The sequence below is a fragment of the Macadamia integrifolia genome, chromosome 1, assembly GCF_013358625.1.
Source record: "Macadamia integrifolia cultivar HAES 741 chromosome 1, SCU_Mint_v3, whole genome shotgun sequence".
NCBI classification, from domain to species: domain Eukaryota; kingdom Viridiplantae; phylum Streptophyta; class Magnoliopsida; order Proteales; family Proteaceae; genus Macadamia; species Macadamia integrifolia.
Genome location: NC_056557.1, coordinates 398931 through 412795, shown reverse-complemented (window position 1 = coordinate 412795; position 13865 = coordinate 398931). Strand labels below are relative to the sequence as shown.

At 38.0% G+C, this 13865-nt stretch overlaps 1 non-coding gene across 1 annotated transcript; it reads left to right on the top strand.

Moving 5' to 3' along the window:
* Window positions 1-8823: 8823 nt before the first annotated feature.
* Window positions 8824-8930, top strand: LOC122087210. The gene has a single exon (XR_006142704.1). It is a non-coding gene; the product is annotated as a small nucleolar RNA R71 (small nucleolar RNA).
* Window positions 8931-13865: the final 4935 nt, after the last annotated feature.

Below are 13865 nucleotides of genomic sequence, written 5' to 3'. Positions count from 1 at the left end.
AAAAAAAAAAAAAAAAGGGCTGAAATAAAGTAAAAGTGCAAAGTAAAGGGAATAGAGTTAGAGAGAGGCACACAAGTAGGTTTCTCTACTTAGTCCGAGGGATGCACCACAAATAATATGAGCCTCCCTACTTGACCAAAGAGTAACTCTTACAAGGGTTTTTCTGCTTAGCTTTAGGGAAAGGGATGCAATATAAACAATAAAAGTAAAAGGATGGTTTCATGGCTAAAAAGAGGCAAAGCCAAAACATCCTCTGGCAAAGAACCTTGAAGAAAAGGGAAAGTAATAAACTAAAAACTGAAAATTAAAATCCTAAATTAAGAGTGATGGGTAGCAAGAAGAGGGGATGAGAAGACTATTGTAGAAGCCTACCTACCTGAACTTCAATTCTTGAATTAAAACTTAGTTGATTTGAAATACTACGAGCCCTAAAACCAGATCTAGAATAAACCAAATATGAAATTGCTAGGACTGAAGAAAACAAATCTTGAAGAGAAACTGCATTTGAAAAGAGATGCTTCAAAGCTTGGTTCTTATCACCTAGATCTAATCCTTGAACTAGAAAATTATAATTACAACTTGAATAACTTGAATAGCATAAACAATAAAAATAAAAGAGTTGCATTAATTAAATAAAACCTATTACAAAAGTTCTTGAAGTAAAAACAAAGAAGAAGAACTAGAGGGAGGGAGAGAGAGAGAGAGAGCACAACTAAATTAGAGAAGAAGAGAATGTCCCTCTTGGCTTTGGACGATTCTCTTTTATAGGGAATAGGGGAGAGAAGAGAGCGCCCAAAGTGGATCTTTAGAGATCGATTGCAATGAGGAGAGAGAACAGAAAAGGAGAGAAAGTAGGGGGGTGAAGGTATGAAAACGATTTGGCTGATTTGGGTTTCCAGTTTAGTTTGGATTGGGAGAGATAGAGAGATAAAATAGGAAGGAATTTTATCTCTTTCTTTTTTTTTCTTTTTCTTATTTTTTCAAACTTGTGCAGCCTCTCTTGGATGATTTTTCTATTCTTGCTTGAATGATTTGGACAATATTCTATTTTATGTGAAAATTTCGTCCATGCCCTTAACCTTTAAGTAAGTGGAAAGTAGGAGAGAGGAGATCTTCAACAAATCTCCAAAAAATAGGAGAGATAGTGTAATGCCCAAGGTGGGTCCCTCCATCATTGTTGGCATCTGAAATGTCTTTTATACCCCTGGACAACTGCAGAAGACCTGGGCCTGCATCTCGGTTCTTTTCTAGTCCATTATTCTTTTTCTAGCCCAAAAAGAATAATCACGTGTACGGGTGCCAAAATAAATGTGTGCTTTTAATGTGACACATCCATCTTGCTCAGAATTTCATCCTCATCACAGCCATAAAAAAAATGAGACATCTTTACTTGTAAAATTGGATATATCATACCCGATAGTCCTTAAGGCCTTTTAAATAGAAAACTTGCAAAAAGAAAGAAAAACCCAAGGTAGCTCCATTTTAAGTATGTAAAAATACATGCTTTAGAACTTAAGATTTCAAACATAAATGTACTCATAAGAACCCCACACTTAGACTTTGCTAGTCCTCAAGCAAAACCAAAAGAATAAAAAGTAAACAACAAAAAACCTAACTCACTTTCGTAAGAATCACGGTTGCACTTAGCATGTGAAACAATCCTTTAAACCCCTAGGTCACCCCTAGAGGACGAGTTGTATCTCATGGGTGTTTGTAGTAAATATACACCCAAAATTCAGAAAAAACAAATCCCAACCTTGGCTAAAGGTAACGGCCATACTGATTCAAAGCAAAGATAATTTGTCTTACACTTGATCTAGGGACTCCCACACTTGAATTTTTATTACCCCATATCAATTCCAGGCACCAGCCTATTTCTTAAGTTGGAACTCACCTTGTCTCTTCCAAGATATCTTTATCTTAAGGCAAGACCACTTGTGAAGTAATAGAGAACTAAGGACTAAGGCGTTGGAGTGTTTTCAACCAAACATGTTATCAAAGCATTGATGACATTTGCACATACTTTCCTGATGTGTGGTTTTCTTTCTCTCTTTTTTTTTTCATAATAAACTCTATCCTACTCCACTACTGTTAGCCTGAATAACATGGTGGAGCAAACACTAGACACCCAAGTTACTATATAGCTTTGCTTTTTTGAATATGCCTACATAGACAGTGATGCCAGATTTCTTTCAGAAATTTCTTCCCTAAGAGTTTCGATCAAGACACCCCGCTTCCTGAGGCACAATGCCCTATCTAGTTCCAAGGAAATCAACTTTTACTCTTCCTTTATATCACTTTCCACACTTTATTTAAAATTGTGTATTTGTCAACTCATGCCAATCTAAAAAGGTCTCAAATCCAAATCAAGAGTTCAAGGAACCCATAGACTTACATATGGTCCAACATCGTGAAACAAGGGTCTCTTATTTTTCAAGAGTCTCACCTCAAGACACAGGTTTGTTTCTTTTTTCTCAACAGGGTTTTTATGCATTCAAGATGGGTACCTTAATCAAAACTCTTACTTTCATACATCAAGTAACCGAATGGTATAATCATTAGCCAATAGCCAAAAGCCAAAAGCTAAATTAGGACTTTATCCTTAGCAAGCTTAAAAACAAAAAGAGAAACAAACACAAACAAAGGGGAAAAAGCAAAAACAAAAACAAACTGGTTTCCCTCCCCCACACTAAAGTCATGCAATGTCTTCAATGCATGAAAAGAATTAAAAACAAAGATAATACAAGGGGATCATACCAAGGTAAAAGTTAGTCATTTGTGTAAAGAGCTTCATGGAGAACCATGACCTCTTCACTAACAGCAGTAGGAAGCTCGAGGAATGGTTTTAAATGCTGACCATTGACTTTCAAAATTACCCCTGTTCCTGGATTTAGTATCTCCACAATCCCATGGGGATATACATTATATACAATAACATCCTATTGGGATCTAAGCTTACTAAGGAAAAGATATAACCGAGAGTTGTACAATAAAACCTTATCACCAATTGCAAAAGATTTGTGCAGAATATACTTATCATGGAAGGCTTTGATTTTTTTCTTGTAAATCCTAGAACTTTTATAGGCATCATTCCTAAGTACCTCTAACTCAGATAGTTGGAGCCTATGATGAATACCCGCATCATACAAATCAAAGTTGAACATCTTGATGACCCAAAAGGCCTATGCTCCAATTCAACTAGTAAGTGAAAAACTTTCCCATACACCAAATGGTAGGGAGACCGACTAAGGTCAGTCATGAATGCAGTTCAATGGGCCCACAAGGCCCCAATGAGCCTAAGGGACCAATCCTTATGGTTGGGATTAACAGTTTTCTCCAAGATTTGTTTAATTTACCTATTAGACACCTCCACTTGGCCACTAATTTTGGGGGTGATAAGGGGTAGCTAACTTATGGGTGATCCCATACTTTTTCATCAAAGCTTCAAAAGGTCGATTACAAAAATTAATACCCATATCACTAATTATAGCACGTGGTGTACCAAAGCAGGAAAAAATGTTCTCTTTGAGAAACATGACCACCACTTTGTGGTCATTAGATTTACAAGGTATGACCTCTATCCATTTAGAAACATAACCAACGGCCAAAAGTATATACAAATTTCTGAAGGAATTAGGGAATGGTTCCGTGAAATCGATACACCACACATCAAAGATCTCAAATACTAAAATAGGGTTGAGGGGAATTATGTTCCTTTTGTTGATACGGCTAAAAGACAAGTAGGCGGGACAAACCTTAAAAAATCAAAAGCATCACAAAAAAGAGTGGGCCAATAAAATTCACATTCGAGAACCTCTGCAGCAGTCTTCTTAGGGCCAAAGTGTCCACCACTTGCATGATCATGGTAAAAAGATAAAATTGAGTGTTGCTCTGGCACACAACGTTTGATAATTTGGTCAAGATAAACTTTAAAAAGATAAGGATTGTCCCTAAAGAAATTCTTAATTTGTGAAAGGAATTGATACCTATCTAGGGTGGACCAGTGACCCAGAGTCACACCTGAAACTAAGATGATGACAATGTTAGCAAATCATGGTTCACTGGACACTGCAAATAACTGTTCATCTAGAAAATTCTCGTTGACTGGAGAATCGACAGTCAAGGAATTGGGAAGCCGAGATAAATGGTCTGTCATCTAGGTTTTCAATTCCTTTCGTATCCTTAATTTCCAAGTCAAACTCTTACAAAAGTAAAACCTATCTAATGAAACGGGCTTTGGCATCCTTCTTCTGAACAAGGTATCTAAGAGCAGAATGATTAGTGTATACTACCACATGTGACCCAACTAAGTAAGACCGAAACTTTTCTAGTGCAAACACAACAACTAAGAGTTCTTTTTTAGTGGTTGTATATTTGAGTTGTGCATCATTTAGGGTCCTACTAGCATAGTAAATAACAATGGCCAGCTTATTAATCATTTGACCTAAAACAGCTCTAATGGAATAATCTGAAGCATCACATATGAGTTCAAAAGGTTCAGTCCAAACAGGTTGTTGAACAATGGGTGCATTGGTCAACTCCTTCTTAAGTTGCTTGAAGGATTCTAAGCACTCTTTAAAAAACTCAAAATTTTGATTTTTGGCAAGTAATGAAGTGAGAGGTCAGGCTAACTGACAAAAGTCCTTGATAAACCTTCTATAAAACCCAGCATGGCCTAGAAAAGATTGGACATCCTTAACAGATTGGGGAGGTGGTAAATTTTAAATTAAATTCACTTTGGGTCTGTCTACCTTAATTTCCTCCTTGGAAACTACATGACCTAAAACAAAATCAGATTTAACCTTAAAACGACATTTCTCCAAATTCAAAACCACGTCCTTAAATATGCACCTTTTCAAAACTAGGGAAAGATTGTGAAGACACTCAGAATAGGAATTCCCATGAATCAAAAAGTCATCCATAAATACTTCTAAGAATTTTTTGACCATGTCAGAAAAGATGCTCATCATACATCATTGGAACGTAGCAGGGGCATTACAAAGCCCAAAGGGCATACGCCTATAAGAAAATGTTCTATATGGGCATGTAAAAGTGGTCTTATGTTGTCATCTAAAGCAATTGGGATCTAGTTATAGCCGGAATATTCATCAAGAAAATAATAGTATTCATGGTTAGTTAACCTCTCTAACATCTGGTCAATGAATGGCAAAGGGAAGTGGTCATTCCAGGTTGCCGCATTAAGTTTCCTATAGTCTATACACACTCTCCACCCTGTTTGAACACCGGTTAGAATTAGTTTGTTATTGACATTGGGAACTACAGTAACACCAGACTTCTTGGGCACTACTTGAACTAGGCTTATCCATTGGCTAACAGAAATAGGGTAAATTATTCCATGATCCAAGCACTTTAGGATCTCTTTCTTAATAGATTCCATCATCACTGGATTAGCTCTTCTTGGGGTTCCATTGATGGTTTGGAATCCTTTATAAGATGTATATGATGTTGCACAATAGAAGGACTTATACCCTTGATATCAGTCATGGTCCAACCTAGGGCTTCCTTATTATCTTTTAACACTTTAAGTAATTCCTCTTCCTGGCTAGAAGTCAAATATGAAGAAATTATTACTAGAAGAGTCTGGTCAGGCCCTATCACAATTGGGTTACACCAAGGATCTGCTCTAAGTCCCTATCTGTTTGCACTCATTGTGGATGACCTAACCAAGCACATACAAGATCCGGTTCTGTGGTGTATAGTATTTGCTAATGATATTGTGCTGATAGATGAAATTGGAATGGGATTAATACTAAATTGGAGCTATGGAGATCAAACTTGGAATCAAGAGGTTTTAGGTGAAGTAGAATGAAGACAGAGTATATGATGTGCCCCTTCAGTCAATCTAAAGGAGGGGAGGAAGCGGTGAAGCTTGGGGAACAGGAATTACCTCAGAGGGATTGTTTTAAATACTTGGGGTCTATCATTGACAAAGAGAGGAATATAGAGAATGATGTTATTCATAGGACTAAAGTGGGGTGGATGAAGTGAAGAGGTATGTCGGGAGTGTTATATGATAAAAGAATATCTATTAAACTCAAGGGAAAATTTTACAGGACAGTTATATGACTGGCTATAATGTATAGAGCAGAATGTTAGGCAACTAAGAAGAGTAATGTGAACAAACTGAGTGTAGCAGAAATGAGAATGTTGAGAAGTATAGGCGGGAAGACCAAGATAGATAGGGTACGGAATCAGAATATTAGAAATGAGGTGGGGGTTGCAAAGATCCTAGATAAACTCCATGAGAGCTGATTGAGGTGGTATGGCCATGTCCAACGAAGACCTATGGAGTCCCCAGTATGGAAGAGTGACCAGATTTGTTGGGCAGGAGCTAGAAAAGGTAAGACAGGCCTCAGATGACTATAAACGAAGTGGCTCGAAAAGATATGCAATTAGTAGGGCTCAACCCTAGTATGACTTCAGATAGAGTTTTGTGGAGGACAAGAACCCATGTTGCTGACCCCATATAAGAGATGTTCCCATGATGTGTATCTTTTTTCTATGATACCCTCTTAACTTATCCCCATGCTTTCTCTTTTTAACTTATCTTGTATACTTCTTTACTTTCTATTTTGCAGCATTGGATCCTTGTAGCCGACCCAATTTAGTTAGAATAAGGTTTTTGGTTGTTGTTGTTGTTGTTGTTGTTGTTGGTGTTGTTGTTGTTGTTGTTGTTGTTGTTGTTGTTGTTGTTGGTGTTGTTGTTGTTGTTGTTGTTGTTGTTGTTGTTGTTGTTGTTGTTGTTGTTATTGTTGTATTCCGGTCAAGCCCTAGGAAAGTATGCCTCAAATTAAATGGCAACTCCTTAAGATCTAGCTTAGGGGGCTCAACTATAGAAGGTTTAGGAATCAAATTGGAAAGGGGTCTTAAGGGTTCCACAGGTGCGTGAAGACTCAAGACTTCAGATTAGAATTCTTCACTATCTTCATCCAACTTATTTATACATTCTTGGAATTCTGAATCATAATCAATATCAAAGTTGGTAATTAAATTATCAGGAAATTCTAAAAAATCCTCAAGCATATTGATCTATTCTTCCATATGTGGTTGCTTACCTATCCTAAATATATTAAACTCAATAGTTTAGTTCCCAAAAGATATCCTTAGGAAACCATTTCGGCTATTGATTAATGCATTACTGGTAGCCAGGAATGGTCTTCCTAGAATTATTTGGATCTCATCCTTGGTTGAGAAGGGCTTGGTATCTAACACAATGAAATCAACACGGAAATATAAATTCTCCCATCTTAAGTAAGACATCCTCAACCATCCTTTTAGGAATCTTAACTGACCTATCCACAAACTGAAGAGTAGTTCCAGTGGCTTTCAATTCTCCTAATCCTAGTTGCTTATACACATGGTAAGGCAAAAGATTCACACTCGCACTAAGGTCAAGTAAGGCATGATCAATGTAGGTGTTGCCTATGACACAAGCTATGGTAGGGCTCCCTGGATCTTTATACTCAGCTATAGGCTGAGTAATTATGGAACTAATGTTACTTGCCAAGAACACCTTTTTGGGCACACTAGTGATACGATTACGAGTACACAAATATTTCAGGACCTTTAGGGATCTGGGATATAGCATCCAAAAGAGGGATGTTCACTTCTACCTTTTTGAAGACTTCTAAAATCTTGTCCATGGAAGCAGTCTTATTTTTGTTTATCAAGCGATTAGGAAAGGGGATAGGGGGAACATGAAGACTATTAGGGATTTGCTCTTTTTCAGAAGAATCATTTTTTGTTTCCTTAACCAAATCATCTTTAGATTCTTTAGGTTCATTAGATGAACCTGAAACAAGAGGCACACTTGTGTCCTCAACAAAAGGAGAGTTAACAGAAGTAATAGATGGGGAAGATTTAGGAACACTCTATTGGTACTCTCGGCCACTCCTAAAGGCATAAACAGTATGACATTGGTTGGAGGGCCCTTGTTGGGTCTGACCTTGTACCACATTCAATGATGCATTAGTTAGTGCTTGTGAACTAATAGACTGACACCTAAGGTTATGTTCTGGTTGACTGGACAATGTTCCCTTTTCCCTCTCACGTAAAATTAAGACAATTTGGGTGAGTGTTCTTGTAAGATTTTGATGGATTGACATCAAGAGCGTCATATTATTTTCCAAGTCACTTAATCTGATTGCATCTCCAGTGTTGGTAAACCCAGGGGGTTACTGATAAGATGATAGGAGAGGGGGCCTAGGGAAACTAGCTTGAGGTCCAACATTTGGCCTAGGAAAAGTATTTGGGGCAAAAGGCTGTTGTGCAAAGGGAGGCCTTTGGGGTCTAGGTTGACCTTGATTATGGAAATTGGAAAGCCTTGCTTGGTTGCACTAGTTCCAGGAGAAATTTGGGTAATTTCCCCTCCCTGGATTGTAAGTGGTACTATATAGATTATTATGATATAAGGCTTTAACACTTTCACTGGAAGTGCCCCCAGAGGTGTTGGGGCATTCTTATATAACATGTCTAGGGGACCGGCACCAACTGCACATCTTAACCAAATTGACTGATGATGACTCTTTAAGAACAGTAGCCTCAATCCTTTTGATTAGGCTATCCAAGTTGGCTTCCTTAGCTACTGACCCATCTACAAAATATCCTTTCCCTCCTATGGTTCTTTTATTTTCTTGGGTTGATTCCAACTCTCGGGTTTTGTCAGCTAAGTCAAGTAAGAATTCCCATGCCTCTCCTTCATCTGTAAAGGATGCGAATCCCCCAAGGCACGTAGACTCTAACATTTGTTTAGTTGGGTAATCAATACCCTCATAAATTATTGGACATAAATGCCATAAGTCTAGGCCATGGTGAGGGCATTCCTGGAGTAGATCCTTGAATCTCTCCATAAGTTTAGAAAATGACTCACTAGGCTTTTGCCTAAACTGGAGGATATCACTTCTAAGCTTATTGGTCTTGTGAGTTGGGAAAAAATTCTTGAGGAAGACAATTGTGAATCATTCCCATGTGGTTATGGAATTTTTAGGTAACCCATACAACCACTTCTTAGCTTGGTCTTTTAATGCAAAAGTGATGAATCTAAGCTTAATAGCATCATCAGACATCAGTTGGATTTTAATTAGAACACATACCTCTTAAAATTACCTAAGGAATAGGTATGCATCCTCAGAGGTCAACCTATGAAAATGGGGCAACATAGTGTTGAACTGGGATTTGAGCTCATAATTATTGCCTTGGGCTCGTGGTAGAACTATGTAGGAGGGTTAGGCTATTCGAGCAGGGTAGAACTTGTCTTTCAGAGTAAGAGGAGGGGGTTATGGTGGAGGGTTTTGCTGTTGGTCTAGGTTGGCCTGTTCTAGCAAGGTAGTTTGGTCTCCTATATTGAAAGGTATTGATGAGAGTATACATATAGGGACCCTACTTGTTGGATTTCTTCTTTCCAACTGATTCATAGTATTACGTACCCACTCAGCACTCATGCAACAGAACACTACCCACATCTAGAATAAGACTACCACAAGCACAAAAGAATGGAAAATATTTTTTTATTTTATTTTATTTTTTTGGTGAGCTTACAGGTAGGGATCAGGGGTTGCTCAATTCCTGAGGTACTACTACAGGGCGAAATCTATATTTACCGTACTGTGAGGCTTGGCGACCTCCACCGATACAACTATTATTGCAATTTGTTCTTCCCAGGAATTCAATAAATGATGAAAGAAAAATAAAGCACTCTGATTACCAAAGGAACATGAAAAAATAACATGTAACTATGTCCTCGGCAATGATACCAAAAACTTGTTTGAAATTTAAAAGTAACCGCAAGCGTACGGATCATCATAGTTACAGGTTGAACACAAGGAGGCAGCCACTTTATTTTTGGCTTCTTCTAGTAACGTGAAAGTGTACAGATTGATGATTGTGATCTACTTCTAACTATCACCCTAAAACAAATGCATCTAAAAGAACGTCCTAACCAACACAACTAGGGAAATAGGAATTGAAATTGAAATTGAAATTAAAAACGTTACCATTCGCATCTAACCCTAACCATTCATCATCTAGGAATTTAAAAATCAAAACGAATAAATAAAAAGCAATAAAGAAAAAAAAGTAAAATAAAAGGGCTGAAATAAAATAAAAGTGCAAAGAAAGGGGAATAGAGCTAGAGAAAGGCACACAAGTACGTTTCTCTACATTGCTCGAGGGATGCACTATAAACAGTACGAGCCTCCCTACTTGACCAGAGAGTAACTCTTACAAGGGCTTTTCTACTTAACCTTAGGGAAAGGGATGCAATATAAATAATAAAAGTAAAAGGATGGTTCTATGGCTAGAGTGAGGCAAAATCAAAACATCGTCTAGCCAAGAACCATGGGGAAAAGGGAAGGCAATAAAGGAAAACTGGAAATTAAAATCCTAAATTAAGGTGATGGGTAGCAAGAAGAGGGGATGAGAAGAGCGGATGAGAAGACTGTTGTAGAAGCTTACCCACCTAAACTTCAATTCTTAAATTAAAACTTGGTTGATTTGAAATACTACCAGCCCTAAAAGCCAGATCTGGAATAAATCAAATCTGAATTTTCTAGGCCAGAGAAAACAAATCTTAAAGAAAAACTACACTTGAAAAGAGATGCTCCAAAGCTTGGTTCTTGTCACCTAGATCTAACCCTTGAACTAGAAAATTAAAATTACAACTTGAATAACTTGAATAGCATAAACAATAAAAATAAAAGACTTGCATTAATTAAATAAAACCAATTAAAAAAGTGCTTGAAGAAAAAACAAAGAAGAAGAACTAAAGGGGGAGAGAGAGAGAGAGAGAGAGCACAACTAAATTAGAGAAGAAGAGAATGTCCCTCTTGGCTTTGGACAATTCTCTTTTATAGGGAATAGGAAGAGAAGAGAACGCCCAAAGTGGATCTTTAGAGATCAATTGTGATGAGGTGGAGGGTAGGAGAGAAGAGAGAAAAGGAGAGTAAATGTCACATCCCGTTCTCACAAAATTAACTCCTATTAACACAAAACCTGTCAGGATCATCTAATGCAGTAACCACAACATAGCATACACACAACTAAAGAGAGTAAAATCTGTATTTCAGCGAAAGTTTTGTATGTATATACCTGTAAATATCCCAATACTCTTGATACCCAAATTGTGTTACTTAGTACATTTACATGTGGGCCCGTAGGTGTGATTTATACACAAGAAATATAATTTAAATATCTAGAGCACAAAAGGGGTAACATAACAAAGAATCAAAAAGAATCTCGGGTCGGGTATCACTGTTGTTGTCTTGTAACACAGCTCTCGCATGGGCACTTAGCGCCGTGCCCAAGATCTTCAGGGACCCACCAGTCCTCAGTTGAAAATTCTACAGTGGGTCCCGACTCTAGCTCCTCAGTCAAAAAACCTGCAAGATCATTTAAAAATGGTGTGCATGAGCCCAGTAAGTAAAAAGAAAGACCAAGCAAGCATTCACAATACAAATGATCCTATATGCATGCAAAGTCCATTTTTATTATCCTAAATCACCTAAGCCACATTGTTAAGTCATAGGTTATGTGCTACTCACAACCATAGTACGCATATGCCCCAGGTACGAGTAATGAACCCCATCCCATGGTACGCCCATAGGGTTTTCAGAGAAGGGCAGCCGTGGGTACTCGAAAAGAAAATTACTATTCCTCAGCGACATTAAAGTAAATGACATTAAGGTAAATTAGGCCTTGCCCTACATTAAAGTAATCTGGGCCTTGCCCTACATTAAGGTAAATGACATTATGGTAAATGCAGTATGATTTGCCCTCTGATTATATCACCAAAGTTGCTGACTGCCCTAGTGATCAGGAGGGCATATTTCTAACCACCACCGTTAGCACACAACTCTAGCTTCCACCCAGTGATATACCCAACACCTAAACCCCTGTTGGGAAGGGTCGTAGCATAGGAAAATGTCATTCCTAACTACATACTTCTATATGAGATAGTACAATTGCATAGTGCCAATGCGTCCTATTCCACGGGCCACCAATGCATTCATTTCCAAGCTGATTACGGCATCTAATCTAGAAATATATCATGTTCAGTAATTGAAATCATTCATCTCATAATTCATAGTAAGAAATAAACATTTAATAAATAAAGTTATAGCATAACAAATCATAAACGAATTTCATAATGCACAAGACAATGCATGCGAATGACATTCATGAATACTTAGTCTACACACAGTAATAAAGTGATAACATGGCTAGTCTACAACAATAATGGAATGATGCAAAAAAACTTTAAAAATACAGTCAACGTCCTCTCCCCACTTACTTAGATATGTACAATGTTCGCCCTTGGTATGAGGGAGATCCAGTGTGCGATGACGCAAGGTTATAGTGAAACCTATCATAAAAAGGTCGAGCTTAGTATATATATACTTTAGGATCATAATCAACAAATTATGATGATTTCAACGCGTTTAAAATCAATATAGGAGGTTGCCAGACAAATTTGGGCCCCATTAGAGCCCAATAGGCCTCATTGGTAGGTCAACCGATAGGCTAGGTGCCCGCTGATCACGCCCGCAGATTGGTCCAGGGGCTCTGCCAGGACCGACGGGTCGAGAGTGGTGGATTAGGTCATCCACCGGTCCTTACCCACCGGTCGGGCCAGAAACCTAACTAGGACAAGCGGGGTATGGATTTGTGGGTCCAATCACTTTCCAGGGCACCCACCCATTAAACTGGGATTTTACTGTTCACTTCCATTCTTCATCCCGCCTTAGTGAAACCACAAGGGGTCGATTCAACCACATTTTCCACACTTATAAGGTTCCATATTGTGATTCTAACCTAGATCTAGGGTCGATTCAAAGTTTTAAGCATAGATCTTACCTCTTTTCTCAAGAATACCTTCAAAACTCCAAATCTCTTCTTTAACTCAAGAAATCATCAAATGCTCTTCAAATATTGCGATTTCTTCATCTAAAACCTTCAAAATCAACATATAGGTCTTCCATTAAACCTTATATTCATTTTCTCAAGTGGGAATAACAAGATTTAAAGGATTTCTACCCGAATCAAAGAGTTTCACATAGGGTTTCTTGAGGGCTTAAGAAATATAGCCTTCACTCACCTCAATTCGTAGATCACAAGATAAGGATCACTTTTCTGGTGCCGAAATGGAAAGATCTAACCTCAGTGTCACACCATGAGAATTTCTTCCTCTTCTTCTTCCTTTTCCTTCTTCTTCCCTTTTCTTTCTTTCTTTTCTCTCTCTTCTTTACTCTTCTCACTCACCTTCTAAAGCATTAAATGAGGAAAAAGAAAATTCATAATGCTATTTATACTTGGGACAAATATCTAATGACCAGATTGGTAGGTCACACTGGTGGGTCCGACCCACCTATAACCACCCATCAGTAGGCCAAAACTTAGCCAAATAATTAGGATTCGATGGGACTCATCTCTCGACACATATTTCAGTCCTGGTATATGATTTAAAATACATACTCGTCATAAAATATGGCTTTGTACCTTTATTATCTGTACTTGGCCTTATGATACATGCAAGTGCATGGCTTGGGCATGCAGACTTCATTAGACACTGGTTTAGACTCGCCTAGCTAGCCCGAGTTTAGAGTCAACCTTGCTATCATGTTCCATAGGATACCCATCTTAACTCATTCGGGTTTAGATCTTGCACAACCAAACTGAACCAACTAGGTAAATAAATTTGGTTTAGAAAGTAGGGTGTCACATTTACCCCCCTTTTTGAAAATTTCATCCCCGAAATTGTAGTACCTAGTTGTCCGAAAAGATGAGGATATTTGGCCTGGATGTCATCTTCTTTAGCTAAGGACACTTCCTCGAGTGAATGATTAGCCCAT